We start from the raw sequence: 14,397 nt of genomic DNA on the forward strand, positions 1-14,397 counted from the left end.
ACCAAGGACTGATCACCCCAATCCACAAAAGTGGAGACAAATTTGACCCCAATAACTACCGTGGAATATGTGTCAACAGTAACCTTGGGAAAATCCTCTGCATTATTATTAACAGCAGACTCGTACATTTCCTCAATGAAAACAATGTACTGAGCAAATGTCAAATTGGCTTTTTACCAAATTACCGTACAACAGACCATGTATTCACCCTGCACACCCTAATTGACAATCAAACAAACCAAAACAAAGGCAAAGTCTTCTCATGCTTTGTTGATTTCAAAAAAGCCTTCGACTCAATCTGGCATGAGGGTCTGCTATACAAACTGATGGAAAGTGGTGTTGGGGGTAAAACATACGACATTATAAAATCCATGTACACAAACAACAAGTGTGCGGTTAAAATTGGCAAAAACACACACATTTCTTCACACAGGGTCGTGGGGTTAGACAGGGATGCAGCTTAAGCCCCACCCTCTTCAACATATATATCAACGAATTGGCGAGGGCACTTGTAACGGTTTTCTAGTGGTGATGAAAGAGAGTCGGACCAAACTGCAGCGTGTCGATTGCGATCCATGTTTAATATACCAAAGAAACACGAACTTACAAAAAAACAATAAACGAAACCGAAACAGCCTATCTGGTGCAAACTAACAACGAGTACACATAGGACACTAAGGACAATCACCCACGACAAACTCAAAGAATATGGCTGCCTAAATATGGTTCCCAATCAGAGACAACGATAAGCACCTGGCTCTGATTGAGAACCACTCCAGACAGCCATAGACCTTGCTAGACAACCCACTAAGCTACAATCCCAATACCACCACCAAAACCCCAAGACAAACACACCACAATTACAAAAACCCCATGCCACACCCTGGCCTGACCAAATACATAAAAATAAACACAAAATACTTTGACCAGGGCGTGACAGAACCCCCTAAGGTGCGGACTCCCGAACGCACCTCAAAACAATAGGGAGGGTCCGGGTGGGCGTCTGTCCATGGTGGCGGCTCCGGCGCGGGACGTGGACCCCACTCCTTTAATGTCTTAGTCCCCTCTCCCTTCGTCCCTGGATAGTCCACCCTCGCCGCCGACCATGGCCTAGTAGTCCTCACCCAGAACCCCACTGGACTGAGGAACAGATCGGGACTGAAGGACAGCTCGGGACCGAGGCAGCTCGGGACTGAGGGGAAGCTCGGGAGTGAGAGAAAGCTCAGGAGTGAGAGAAAGCTCAGGAGTGAGAGGAAGCTCAGGAGTGAGAGGAAGCTCAGGAGTGAGAGGAAGCTCAGGAGTGAGAGGAAGCTCAGGAGTGAGAGGAAGCTCAGGAGTGAGAGGAAGCTCAGGAGTGAGAGGAAGCTCAGGCAGGTAGATAGATCTACCAGCTCCTGGCTGGCTGGTGGTTTCAGCAGATCCTGGCTGACTGGCAGATCCTGGCTGACTGGCAGATCTGGAAGAGTCTGGTTGACTGGCAGATCTGGAAGAGTCTGGTTGACTGGCAGATCTGGAAGAGTCTGGTTGACTGGCAGATCTGGAAGAGTCTGGTTGACTGGCAGATCTGGAAGAGTCTGGCTGACTGGCAGATCTGGAAGAGTCTGGCTGACTGGCAGATCTGGAAGAGTCTGGCTGACTGGCAGATCTGGAAGAGTCTGGCAGACTGGCGATGCTGGGCAGACCGGCGGCGCCGGGCAGACTGGCGGCGCCGGGCAGACTGGCGGCGCCGGGCAGACTGGCGACGCCGGGCAGACTGGCGACGCTGGGCAGACTGGCGGTGCTGGGCAGACTGACGACGCTGGGCAGACTGACGACGCTGGGCAGACTGGCGATGCTGGGCAGACTGGCGATGCTGGGCAGACTGGCGATGCTGGGCAGACTGGCGATGCTGGGCAGACTGGCGATGCTGGGCAGACTGATGACGATGCTGGGCAGACTGGCGATGCTGGGCAGACTGGGGGCACTGGCGGCGCTGGGCAGACTGGCGGCACTAGCTGCTCCATATAGGCTGACAGCTCTGGCGGCTTCTTACAGACTGACCGCTCTGGCGGCTCCGTGCTGACTGGCAGCTCCTTGCAGACTGGCAGCTCCTTACAGACTGACAGCTCCGTGCAGACTGACAGCTCCGTGCAGACTGACAGCTCCGTGCAGACTGGCTGCTCCATGCAGACTGGCTGCTCCATGCAGACTGACAGCTCTGGCTGCTTCATGCAGACTGACAGCTCTGGCTGCTCCATGTAGACTGGCTGCTTCATGCAGACTGGCAGCTCGGGCTGCTTCATGTAGACTGACAGCTCTGGCTGCTCCATGCGGACTGACAGCTCTGGCTGCTCCATGTAGACTGACTGCTTCATGCAGACTGGCAGCTCGGGCTGCTTCCTGTAGACTGACAGCTCTGGCTCCTCCATGCAGACTGACAGCTCTGACTGCTCCATGCAGACTGACAGCTCTGGCTGCTTCATGCAGACTGGCAGCTCTGGCTGCTCTATGTAGACTGGCTGCTTCATGCAGACTGGCAGCTCGGGCTGCTTCATGTAGACTGACAGCTCTGGCTGCTCCATGCGGACTGACAGCTCTGGCTGCTCCATGCAGACTGACAGCTCTGGCTGCTCCATGCGGACTGACAGCTCTGGCTGCTCCATGCGGACTGACAGCTCTGGCTGCTCCATGCGGACTGACAGCTCTGGCTGCTCCATGTAGACTGGCTGCTTCATGCAGACTGGCAGCTCGGGCTGCTTCATGTAGACTGACAGCTCTGGCTGCTCCATGTAGACTGGCTGCTTCATGCAGACTGACAGCTCTGGCTGCTCCATGCAGACTGACAGCTCTGACTGCTCCATGCAGACTGACAGCTCTGGCTGCTTCATGCAGACTGGCAGCTCTGGCTGCGCTGAACAGGCGGGAGACTCCTGCAGCGCTGTGTCGGAGGAAGGCTCTGGCTGCGCTAAACAGGCGGGAGACTCCGGCAGCGCAGGAGAGGAGAAAGGCTCTGGCTGCGCTAAACAGGCGGGAGGCTCCGGCAGCGCTGTAGAGGAGGAAGGCTCTGGCTGCGCTAAACAGGCGGGAGGCTCCGGCAGCGCTGTAGAGGAGGAAGGCTCTGGCTGCGCTAAACAGGCGGGAGACTCCAGCAGCGCAGGAGAGGAGAAAAGCGCTGGCTGCGCTGAACAGGCGAGGCACACTGAAGGCCTGGTGCGTGGTGCTGGAACTGGTGGTACTGGATCGAGGACACGCACAGGAAGCCTGGTGCGGGGAGCTGCTACCGGAGGGCTGGGGTGTGGAGGTGGTACTGGATAGACCGGACCGTGCAGGCGCACTGGGGCTCTTGAGCACCGAGCCTGCCCAACCTTACCTGGTTGAATGCTCCCGGTTGCCCTGCCAGTGCGGCGAGGTGGAATAGCCTGCACTGGGCTATGCAGGCGAACCGGAGACACCGAGCGCAAGGCTGGTGCCATGTAAGCCGGCCCAAGGAGACGCACTGGGGACCAGATGCGTAGAGCCGGCTTCATGGCATTTGGCTCGACGCTCAATCTAGCCCGGCCGATACGCGGAGCTGGAATATACCGAACCGGGCTGTGCACCCGCACTGGAGACACCGTGCGCTCCACAGCATAACACGGTGCCTGCCCGGTCTCTCCAGCCCCCGGTAAGCACAGGGAGTTTGCGCAGGTCTCCTACCTGGCATAGCCATACTCCCTGTAAGCCCCCCAAGAAATTTTTGGGGCTGACTCTCGGGCTTCCATCCGCTCTGCCGTGCTAGCTCCTCATAATGCCGCCTCTCTGCTTTTGCTGCCTCCAGCTCGGCTTTGGGGCGACAATAATCTCCAGGCTCATTCCAGGGTCCTTTACCGTCCAATTCCTCCTCCCATGTCCATAACTCCAGGTGGTGCAACCTCTCCCACTGTAGCTGCTGCTGCTCCTGCTGCCTCTGTTGCCTCTTCTCCTGTTGCTCCTTTGGGCGGCTACACTCCCCTGGTTTAGCCCAGGGTCCTCTCCCGTCGAAGATCTCCTCCCATGACCAGAAATCCTTGGTGAGCATCTCCTTTTTCGGCTGCTCCTGCCTGTTGACACGCCGCTTGGTCCGTTGGTGGTGGGTGATTCTGTAACGGTTTTCTAGTGGTGATGAAAGAGAGTCGGACCAAACTGCAGCGTGTCGATTGCGATCCATGTTTAATATACCAAAGAAACACGAACTTACAAAAAAACAATAAACGAAACCGAAACAGCCTATCTGGTGCAAACTAACAACGAGTACACATAGGACACTAAGGACAATCACCCACGACAAACTCAAAGAATATGGCTGCCTAAATATGGTTCCCAATCAGAGACAACGATAAGCACCTGGCTCTGATTGAGAACCACTCCAGACAGCCATAGACCTTGCTAGACAACCCACTAAGCTACAATCCCAATACCACCACCAAAACCCCAAGACAAACACACCACAATTACAAAAACCCCATGCCACACCCTGGCCTGACCAAATACATAAAAATAAACACAAAATACTTTGACCAGGGCGTGACAGCACTAGAAAAGTCTGCAGCACCCGGCCTCCCCTGCTAGAATCCGAAGTCAAATGTCTGCTGTTTGCTGATGATCTGGTGCTTCTGTCACCAACCAAGGAGGGCCTACAGCAGCACCTAGATCTTATGCACAGATTCTGTCAGACCTGGGCCCTGACAGTAAATCTCAGTAAGACCAAAATAATGGTGTTCCAAAAAGGTCCAGTCACCAGGACCACAAATACAAATTCCATCTAGACACTGTTGCCCTAGAGCACACAAAAACTATACATACCTTGGCCTAAACATCAGCACCACAGGTAACTTCCACAAAGCTGTGAACGATCTGAGAGACAAGGCAAGAAGGGCATTCTATGCCATCAAAAGAAACATAAATTTCAACATACCAATTAGGATCTGGCTAAAAATACTTGAATCAGTCATAGAGCCCATTGCCCTTTATGGTTGTGAGGTCTGGGGTCCGCTCACCAACCAAGACTTCACAAAATGGGACAAACACCAAATTGAGACTCTGCACGCAGAATTCTGCAAAAATATCCTCCGTGTACAACGTAGAACACCAAATAATGCATGCAGAGCAGAATTAGGCCGATACCCACTAATTATCAAAATCCAGAAAAGAGCTGTTAAATTCTACAACCACCTAAAAGGAAGCGATTCACAAACCTTCCATAACAAAGCCATCACCTACAGAGAGATGAACCTGGAGAAGAGTCCCCTAAGCAAGCTGGTCCTGGGGCTCTGTTCACAAACACAAACACACACTACAGAGCCCCAGGACAGCAGCACAATTAGACCCAACCAAATCATGAGAAAACAAAAAGATAACTACTTAACACATTGGAAAGAATTAAAAAAAACAGAGCAAACTAGAATGCTATTTGGCCCTACACAGAGAGTACACAGCGGCAGAATACCTGACCACTGTGACTGACCCAAAATTAAGGAAAGCCCTGACTATGTACAGACTCAGTGAGCATAGCCTTGCTATTGAGAAAGGCCGCCGTAGGCAGACATGGCTCTCAAGAGAAGACAGGCTATGTGCTCACTGCCCACAAAATGAGGTGGAAACTGAGCTGCACTTCCTAACCTCCTGCCCAATGTATGACCATATTAGAGAGACATATTTCCCTCAGATTACACAGATCCACAAAGAATTTGAAAACAAATCCAATTTTGAAAAACTCCCATATCTACTGGGTGAAATTCCACAGTGTGCCATCACAGCAGCAAGATTTGTGACCTGTTGCCACGAGAAAAGGGCAACCAGTGAAGAACAAACACCATTGTAAATACAACCCATATTTATGCTTATTTATTTTATCTTGTGTCCTTTAGCCATTTGTACATTGTTAGAACACTGTATATATATATAATATGACATTTGTAATGTCTTTACTGTTTTGAAACTTCTGTATGTGTAATGTTTACTGTTAATTTTTGTTGTTTTTCACTTTATATATTCACTTTGTATGTTGTCTACCTCACTTGCTTTGGCAATGTTAACACATGTTTCCCATGCCAATAAAGCCCTTGAATTGAATTGAATTGAATTGAGACCAGAGAGAGAGAGAGACTGAGAGACCAGAGAGAGAGAGAGACTGAGAGACCAGAGAGAGAGAGAGAGAGAGAGAGACCAGAGAGAGAGAGAGACCAGAGAGAGAGAGAGACTGAGAGACCAGAGAGAGAGAGAGAGACCAGAGAGAGAGAGAGAGAGAGACCAGAGAGAGACCAGAGAGACCAGAGAGAGAGAGAGAGAGAGACCAGAGAGACCAGAGAGAGAGAGAGAGAGAGAGAGACCAGAGAGAGACCGAGAGACCAGAGAGAGAGAGAGAGAGACCAGAGAGACCAGAGAGAGAGAGAGAGAGAGAGAGAGACCAGAGAGAGAGAGACTGAGAGACCAGACAGAGAGAGAGAGAGAGAGACCAGAGAGACCAGAGAGAGAGAGAGAGAGACCAGAGAGACCAGAGAGAGAGAGAGAGAGAGAGAGAGACCAGAGAGAGAGAGACTGAGAGACCAGACAGAGAGAGAGAGAGAGAGAGAGAGACCAGAGAGACCAGAGAGAGAGAGAGTCCAGAGACCAGGCTGTAGTATTGAACATGTGAAGACCTAGTTGTCTTAGGTCACACAATAGTTACCCAGAAGAAAATGGGGAGGGTCATGCTTTTTCAATTTCAGTCATGGGGAAGGTTTAGTTTTGTTGTTGCCAGGGCAGGGTCATGTAATTTGTAATCAATAAAATGTCATATTTCTCAGGATTTTATAATTAGTTGCTTATTATATTATTTAATGTGTGCCCGATGATACCCCTCATCCCTGATTTTCTGCTGGGAGTACAATGTCAAGTGAGCTCCGTGTGGTCTCACTAAAATGATCCATAGCCTATACAAGCCTTTCTCAAATCTCAGTCTGTGGAGGAATGCTTTCCAGTCTGCAGCATATTTATCTTGAAAATATATATATTTTTTTTACTCAAATAAATACGTGCAGTGGGACTACTTGTGCAATGCGCTGAACTATGTAGGCAGCAGTAAACAAATTGTGTTGCCATGACTAATTATAGCTACACCAAACACACACACACAAGCTAGCCCTGCTGCTCAACCTGCTCTCTCTCTCTCTCTCTCTCTCTCTCTCTCTCTCTCTCTCTCTCTCTCTCTCTCTCTCTCTCTCTCTCCCTGGATTTGTTTCAAATAACAGCTGCCCGCCAAACCCAGTCTGTGTGTTATGTCAGACTTGCCTCAGCCGATATGCTATGAAGCCATCGTAAATAAGCAGACATTTAGAAGCAAAGCTTCCACATCTCAAGGATAAAACAGAGTATTACTTATTTATTTCAAACCAAACAAACAAAAATGCTGCACAATAATTTCACAGACAATGAGAGTTCACTGAAGGCTTCATTCTTCCTCTCTCATAACATTTCCCAGTGCCAGGCTCCTTTCACTACAGTTGAAAAGCTGGTCATGCCCTCAGTCGTGGATGCTTGCCCAGAGGTGAAATCCCACGTTCCAATGACACTGTCACGTGTAGAATCCAGGATCTGACAGATGATATAGAATCACATGGAGGTTTTAGAAAGAGCCCGCACATCAAATTGGTTTGTAATCCAATTAGATGAGACAGCTGACATTTCAAATGCCACTTCTTGTATATATTAGCTACATATATGAAGAATATCTTTCTTGCAGAGAGTTTCCTCAGAATAAAACTACAGGTGAAATATTCTGTGTTCTGAACGAGTACATCACGGGACATGTATTACGATGGGACCATTGTATCGGGATCTGTAGGCCTACGGACGAGTCTACTGCTCAACCAAAACCATGCAGGTGACATTTTCCAAGCAAACAATAAAATTGCCGATTTCAAGAAAAAGCTGGGCACCTGGAGAGACAAAGTGGATAGAGGCATTATCTCCCATCTATTCTCAACTTTAGAAGTTTGCTATAGGCCTACAACACAAACAGGTATGGGACCACCAGGCTGATGCTTGCTGCAACAAAATTAAAATATCGCAGCAGACTGGCTGTTGAAAACACCTTCACAACTCCCGGGTGTCCCTGGCACAAACAAGTTTGAGAAAGGCTGGCCTATAATATAGGCTATACTAAGAGCATGTTCGGAGAAGCACATGTGTCACAGATCCCTCTGGAACTTTCATTCCACACACCTGGCCCCCATTCCCACTGATTGTATTTGTGTATATGTGCCCTTTGTTCACCAGTGTGCTGTTGATTATTGGTACAATGTCCGTTGGTGTGTGTGAGTACCTGTGCTGTGTGTTTTGGGCTTTCGTGCCCTTGTGGATTGCGCAGATGATTACGGGTCTAGTCCCGTGTGTTAATCATTGTGTGCATGTGTGCAAGATTACGCATTCCTGCGCCTGTCTCCTGAATCTCTTCATACCAACGTGACAGCAGGGAAAGGATATATTTCTAAGAAAATGTACTTCCTTCCCAAGTTTTTTTGCTGCTGGGATGCTGTATATACAACTAGGCTACACTGCATTACACACTGCATTGGATAGGCGTTCCCAATGACTGTGCTGTGTAAAAAAAAAAATGCAATATCTGTGCAAGTGGACTAGGCCTACTGATGACCTGTTCAGCTTGAGAGGGAGAGCGGGAAGATGAAGAGCTTACTATTGCTATAATTAATTAGAATGGAAACAAAAGGTTTCGTTGCCCGTAATGAAGCTATTTATCAGAGTTATTGACCTCAAAAAAGCCTAATTCGAGTAATTTACATAAACTACTGTTCAAAAGTTTGGGGTCACTTAGAAATGTCCTTGTTTTTGAAAGAAACACATTTTTTTGTCTATTAAAATAACATCAAATTGAACAGGATGTCACGCCCTGACCTGAGATATCTCTGTTTTCTTTATATTTTGGTTAGGTCAGGGTGTAACTCGGGTGGGTACGCTTGTTCTTGTATTGTCTAGGGTTTTTTGTATGTCTAGGGTTTTGTAGGTCTAGTTGATTTGAATGTCTATGGTGGCCTGATATGGTTCTCAATCAGAGGCAGCTGCTTATCGTTGTCTCTGATTGGGGATCATATTTAGGTAGCCATTTTCCCTTTGGTGTTTGTGGGATCTTGTCTATGTGTAGTTGCCGGTCAGCCACTCGTTTGTATAGCGTCACGTTTCATTTTGTTAGTTTGTTCAGTGTTCATTCTTTAAATAAATAAGAATGTACGAATACCACGCTCCGCCTTGGTCCGATCCTTTTAACGAACGTGACACAGGAATACAATGTAGACATTGTTAATGTTGTAAATGACTATTGTAGCTGGAAACAGCTGATTTTTTTAATGGAAAATCTACATAGGTGTACAGAGGCCCAGTATTAGTAACCATCACTCCTGTGTTCCAGTGGCACGTTGTGTTAGCTAATCCAAGTTTATCATTTTAAAAGGCTAATTGATCATTAGAAAACCCTTTTGCAATTATGTTAGCACAGCTAAAACTGTTGTTCTGATTAAAGAAGCAGTAAAACTGGCCTTGTTTAGACTAGTTGTGTATCTGGAGCATTAGCATTTGTGGGTTTGATTACAGGCTCAAAATGGCCAGAATCAAAGTCCTTTCTTCTGAAACTCGTCAGTCTAGTCTTGTTCTGAGAAATGAAGGTTATTCCATGTGAGAAATTGCCAAGAAACTGAAGATCACGTACAACGCTGTGAACAACTCCCTCGAAAGAAAAGCAAACTTGCTATAACCAGAATAGAAAGAGGAGTGGGAGGCACCGGTGCACCGTAAACTAGTGATGCGGATGGCCGTAAACTAGTGATGCGGATGGCCGTAAGCTAGTGATGCGGATGGCCGTAAACTAGTGATGCGGATGGCCGTAAGCTAGTGATGCAGATGGTCGTAAGCTAGTGATGCGGATGGCCGTAAGCTGGTGATGCGGATGGCCGTAAACTAGTGATGCGGATGGCCGTAAACTAGTGATGCGGATGGCCGTAAGCTAGTGATGCGGATGGCCGTAGACTAGTGATGCGGATGGCCGTAAACTAGTGATGTGTCACGCCCTGGTCTTAGTATTTTGTGTTTTCTTTATTATTTTGGTCAGGCCAGGGTGTGACATGGGTTATTTATGTGGTGTGTTTTGTCTTGGGGTGTTTTGTAGGTTATGGGATTGTGGTATAGGATAGTAGTCTAGGAAAGTCTATGGTTGCCTGGAGTAGTTCTCAATCAGGGGCAGGTGTTTATCGTTGTCTCTGATTGGGAACCATATTTAGGCAGCCATATTCTTTGAGTGTTTTGTGGGTGATTGTTCCTGTCTCTGTGTTTGTTTGCACCAGATAAGGCTGTTTTAGGTTTTTCACGTTACGTTTATTGTTTTGTATCGTCATTATCTTTATTAAAGATGTATGAAGATAACCACGCTGCATTTTGGTCCGATCCCTGCTACACCTCCTCTTCAGACGCAGAGGAAGAAGAAAACCTTAACATGATGCGGATGGCCGTAAACTAGTGATGCGGATGGCCGTAAACTAGTGATGCGGATGGCCGTAAACTAGTGATGCGGATGGCCGTAAGCTAGTGATGCGGATGGCCGTAAGCTAGTGATGCGGATGGCCGTAAGCTAGTGATGCGGATGGCCGTAAGCTAGTGATGCGGATGGCCGTAAGCTAGTGATGCGGATGGCCGTAAGCTAGTGATGCGGATGGCCGTAAGCTAGTGATGCGGATGGCCGTAAGCTAGTGATGCGGATGGCCGTAAACTAGTGATGCGGATGGCCGTAAGCTAGTGATGCGGATGGCCGTAAGCTAGTGATGCGGATGGCTGTAAGCTAGTGATGCGGATGGCCGTAAACTAGTGATGCGGATGGCCGTAAGCTAGTGATGCGGATGGCCGTAAGCTAGTGATGCGGATGGCCGTAAACTAGTGATGCGGATGGCCGTAAGCTAGTGATGCGGATGGCCGTAAGCTAGTGATGCGGATGGCCGTAAGCTAGTGATGCGGATGGTCGTAAGCTAGTGATGCGGATGGCCGTAAGCTAGTGATGCGGATGGCCGTAAACTAGTGATGCGCTGGTCAGCTGTTTGTTCACCCCCACCCACCTGCAATTGATGATAACCCATCCGCAACCACCTGACTATTTCAAATAAAGTGAACACCTGAGGCCCACACCCAACTCTAACCCGCAAATATCTAAAATGCGCTGTACAGTTGTCTTTTTTTCTCTTGAAAATGTATTGAGCAATTACGCTTCTCGTGAGCATTTAGAAAGGCTTGCACCTATTGAACAGCAGCCTAGCATTTTACTGAAACAAAACTAAATAAGAAATGGACATCTTGTAGGCTGTGTGGGCTAATATCCTATACTGGTATATGAATTAATATAATAACATAATTCCCCAACCTTAACCCTAACCTTAACCATTCAGAGTTCATGCCTAAACTTAACCTTAAACACTTTGCAATTTGATGTTTAGAACAGTTCAAAATTTCACATTTGAGAAACATGGATGAACGTCTAATTCTGATTTGAGACTGTGAGAGCTTGTTGGATTTGATCCAGGTATCTCGCATTATAAATACATTAGTCCTTTACTGGAGCTCTGCCAGAGTGCTAGGGATGTGGCTTGGGTTATGATGTGGGTTAGGGGTATGATGTGGGTTAGGGTTATGATGTGGGTTAGGGTTATGATGTGGGTTAGGGTTATGATGTGGGTTAGGGGTATGATGTGGGTTAGGGTTATGATGTGGGTTAGGGGTATGATGTGGGTTAGGTTTATGATGCGGGTTATGGTTATGGTGCGGGTTAGGGTTATGATGTGGATTAGGGTTATGATACGGGTTATGGTTATGGTGCAGGTTAGGGTTATGGTGCGGGTTAGGGTTATGATCCGGGTTAGGGTTATGATGTGGATTAGGGTTATGATGTGGATTAGGGTTATGATGTGGATTAGGGTTATGATTCGGGTTAGGGTTATGATCCGGGTTGATCCGGGTTTATGATCCGGGTTAGGGTTATGATCCGGGTTAGGGTTATGGTGTGGGTTAGGGTTATGGTGCGGGTTTAAGGTTATGATGCAGGTTAGGGTTATGATCCGGGTTAGGGTTATGGTGCGGGTTTAAGGTTATGATGCGGGTTAGAGTTATGATGTGGGTTAGGGTTATGATGTGGGTTAGGGTTATGATGTGGGTATGTGTACTATATGTTGTCTCCATATTCATTATCCCACTGGAAATCCACAATTTCATCCGCTATTGGCTTTGAAATGGAAATTAATCTATAAGAGTGTTCTCTGTAGAGAATCCGGTAATACGAGAGATGGGGCATTTGGCACAATGTTTCATGACAGAGATATTTTACATACACATTACATCAAAGATACAGTGCCTTGCGAAAGTATTCGGCCCCCTTGAACTTTGCGACCTTTTGCCACATTTCAGGCTTCAAACATAAAGATATAAAACTGTATTTTTTTGTGAAGAATCAACAACAAGTGGGACACAGTCATGAAGTGGAACGACATTTATAGGATATTTCAAACTTTTTTAACAAATCAAAAACTGAAAAATTGGGCGTGCAAAATTATTCAGCCCCTTTACTTTCAGTGCAGCAAACTCTCTCCAGAAGTTCAGTGAGGATCTCTGAATGATCCAATGTTGACCTAAATGACTAATGATGATAAATACAATCCACCTGTGTGTAATCAAGTCTCCATATAAATGCACCTGCACTGTGATAGTCTCAGAGGTCCGTTAAAAGCACAGAGAGCATCATGAAGAGCAAGGAACACACCAGGCAGGTCCGAGATACTGTTGTGAAGAAGTTTAAAGCCGGATTTGGATACAAAAAGATTTCCCAAGCTTTAAACATCCCAAGGAGCACTGTGCAAGCGATAATATTGAAATGGAAGGAGTATCAGACCACTGCAAATCTACCAAGACCTGGCCGTCCCTCTAAACTTTCAGCTCATACAAGGAGAAGACTGATCAGAGATGCAGCCAAGAGGCCCATGATCACTCTGGATGAACTGCAGAGATCTACAGCTGAGGTGGGAGACTCTGTCCATAGGACAACAATCAGTCGTATATTGCACAAATCTGGCCTTTATGGAAGAGTGGCAAGAAGAAAGCCATTTCTTAAAGATATCCATAAAAAGTGTCGTTTAAAGTTTGCCACAAGCCACCTGGGAGACACACCAAACATGTGGAAGAAGGTGCTCTGGTCAGATGAAACCAAAATTGAACTTTTTGGCAACAATGCAAAACGTTATGTTTGGCGTAAAAGCAACACAGCTCATCACTCTGAACACACCATCCCCACTGTCAAACATGGTGGTGGCAGCATCATGGTTTGGGCCTGCTTTTCTTCAGCAGGGACAGGGAAGATGGTTAAAATTGATGGGAAGATGGATGGAGCCAAATACAGGACCATTCTGGAAGAAAACCTGATGGAGTCTGCAAAAGACCTGAGACTGGGACGGAGATTTGTCTTCCAACAAGACAATGATCCAAAACATAAAGCAAAATCTACAATGGAATGGTTCAAAAATAAACATATCCAGGTGTTAGAATGGCCAAGTCAAAGTCCAGACCTGAATCCAATCGAGAATCTGTGGAAAGAACTGAAAACTGCTGTTCACAAATGCTCTCCATCCAACCTCACTGAGCTCGAGCTGCTTTGCTATGAGGAATGGGAAAAAATGTCAGTCTCTCGATGTGCAAAACTGATAGAGACATACCCCGAGCTGTAATCGCAGCAAAAGGTGGCGCTACAAAGTATTAACTTAAGGGGGCTGAATAATTTTGCACGCCCAATTTTTCAGTTTTTGATTTGTTAAAAAAGTTTGAAATATCCAATAAATGTCGTTCCACTTCATGATTGTGTCCCACTTGTTGTTGATTCTTCACAAAAAAATACAGTTTTATATCTTTATGTTTGAAGCCTGAAATGTGGCAAAAGGTTGCAAAGTTCAAGGGGGGCGAATACTTTCGCATGGCACTGTAATTTAAGAATGCTTCCTAGTCTTCAAGAGATGTGGTCTCCATCTACAGTGAGTCTGAAGAGCCCTTGCAACACATGGAAGGAGACCCTGTGGGAAAGCAACCAAGTGATGTAACACCCCTAATCTTGGATGACATTGTCATAACCTCTCTCTCACCTTCAAACTTTAATACAGTATTGTATCAGAGTCTCAGGAGGAATTCAGAGGATTCTTGTCAAACACACACACACACACACACACACTGAGATGGCTCTCTAGCGTAATCGTCTCTATACTACTCTGACATGTGAAGGAGCATTAAATGAGGAGAGGCTGTCCCTAGGGATCTGTCAATCACAGGGATTGGAGAGCTCTCACGGTTGATCCAACCAACCCTCCTCCTCCTCCACTCACATGCTGCTGCCTC

General features: G+C 47.1%; 1 protein-coding gene across 6 annotated transcripts in view; it reads left to right on the top strand.

Annotated features, from left to right (window-relative positions):
- The window catches only part of LOC112267659 (interleukin-1 receptor accessory protein-like 1), an 810,683-nt gene that overhangs the window by 750,645 nt on the left and 45,641 nt on the right, over positions 1–14,397 (top strand). The window lies entirely within an intron of this gene.

Source organism: Oncorhynchus tshawytscha, linkage group LG07, assembly GCF_018296145.1.
Source record: "Oncorhynchus tshawytscha isolate Ot180627B linkage group LG07, Otsh_v2.0, whole genome shotgun sequence".
Lineage (NCBI taxonomy): Eukaryota > Metazoa > Chordata > Actinopteri > Salmoniformes > Salmonidae > Oncorhynchus > Oncorhynchus tshawytscha.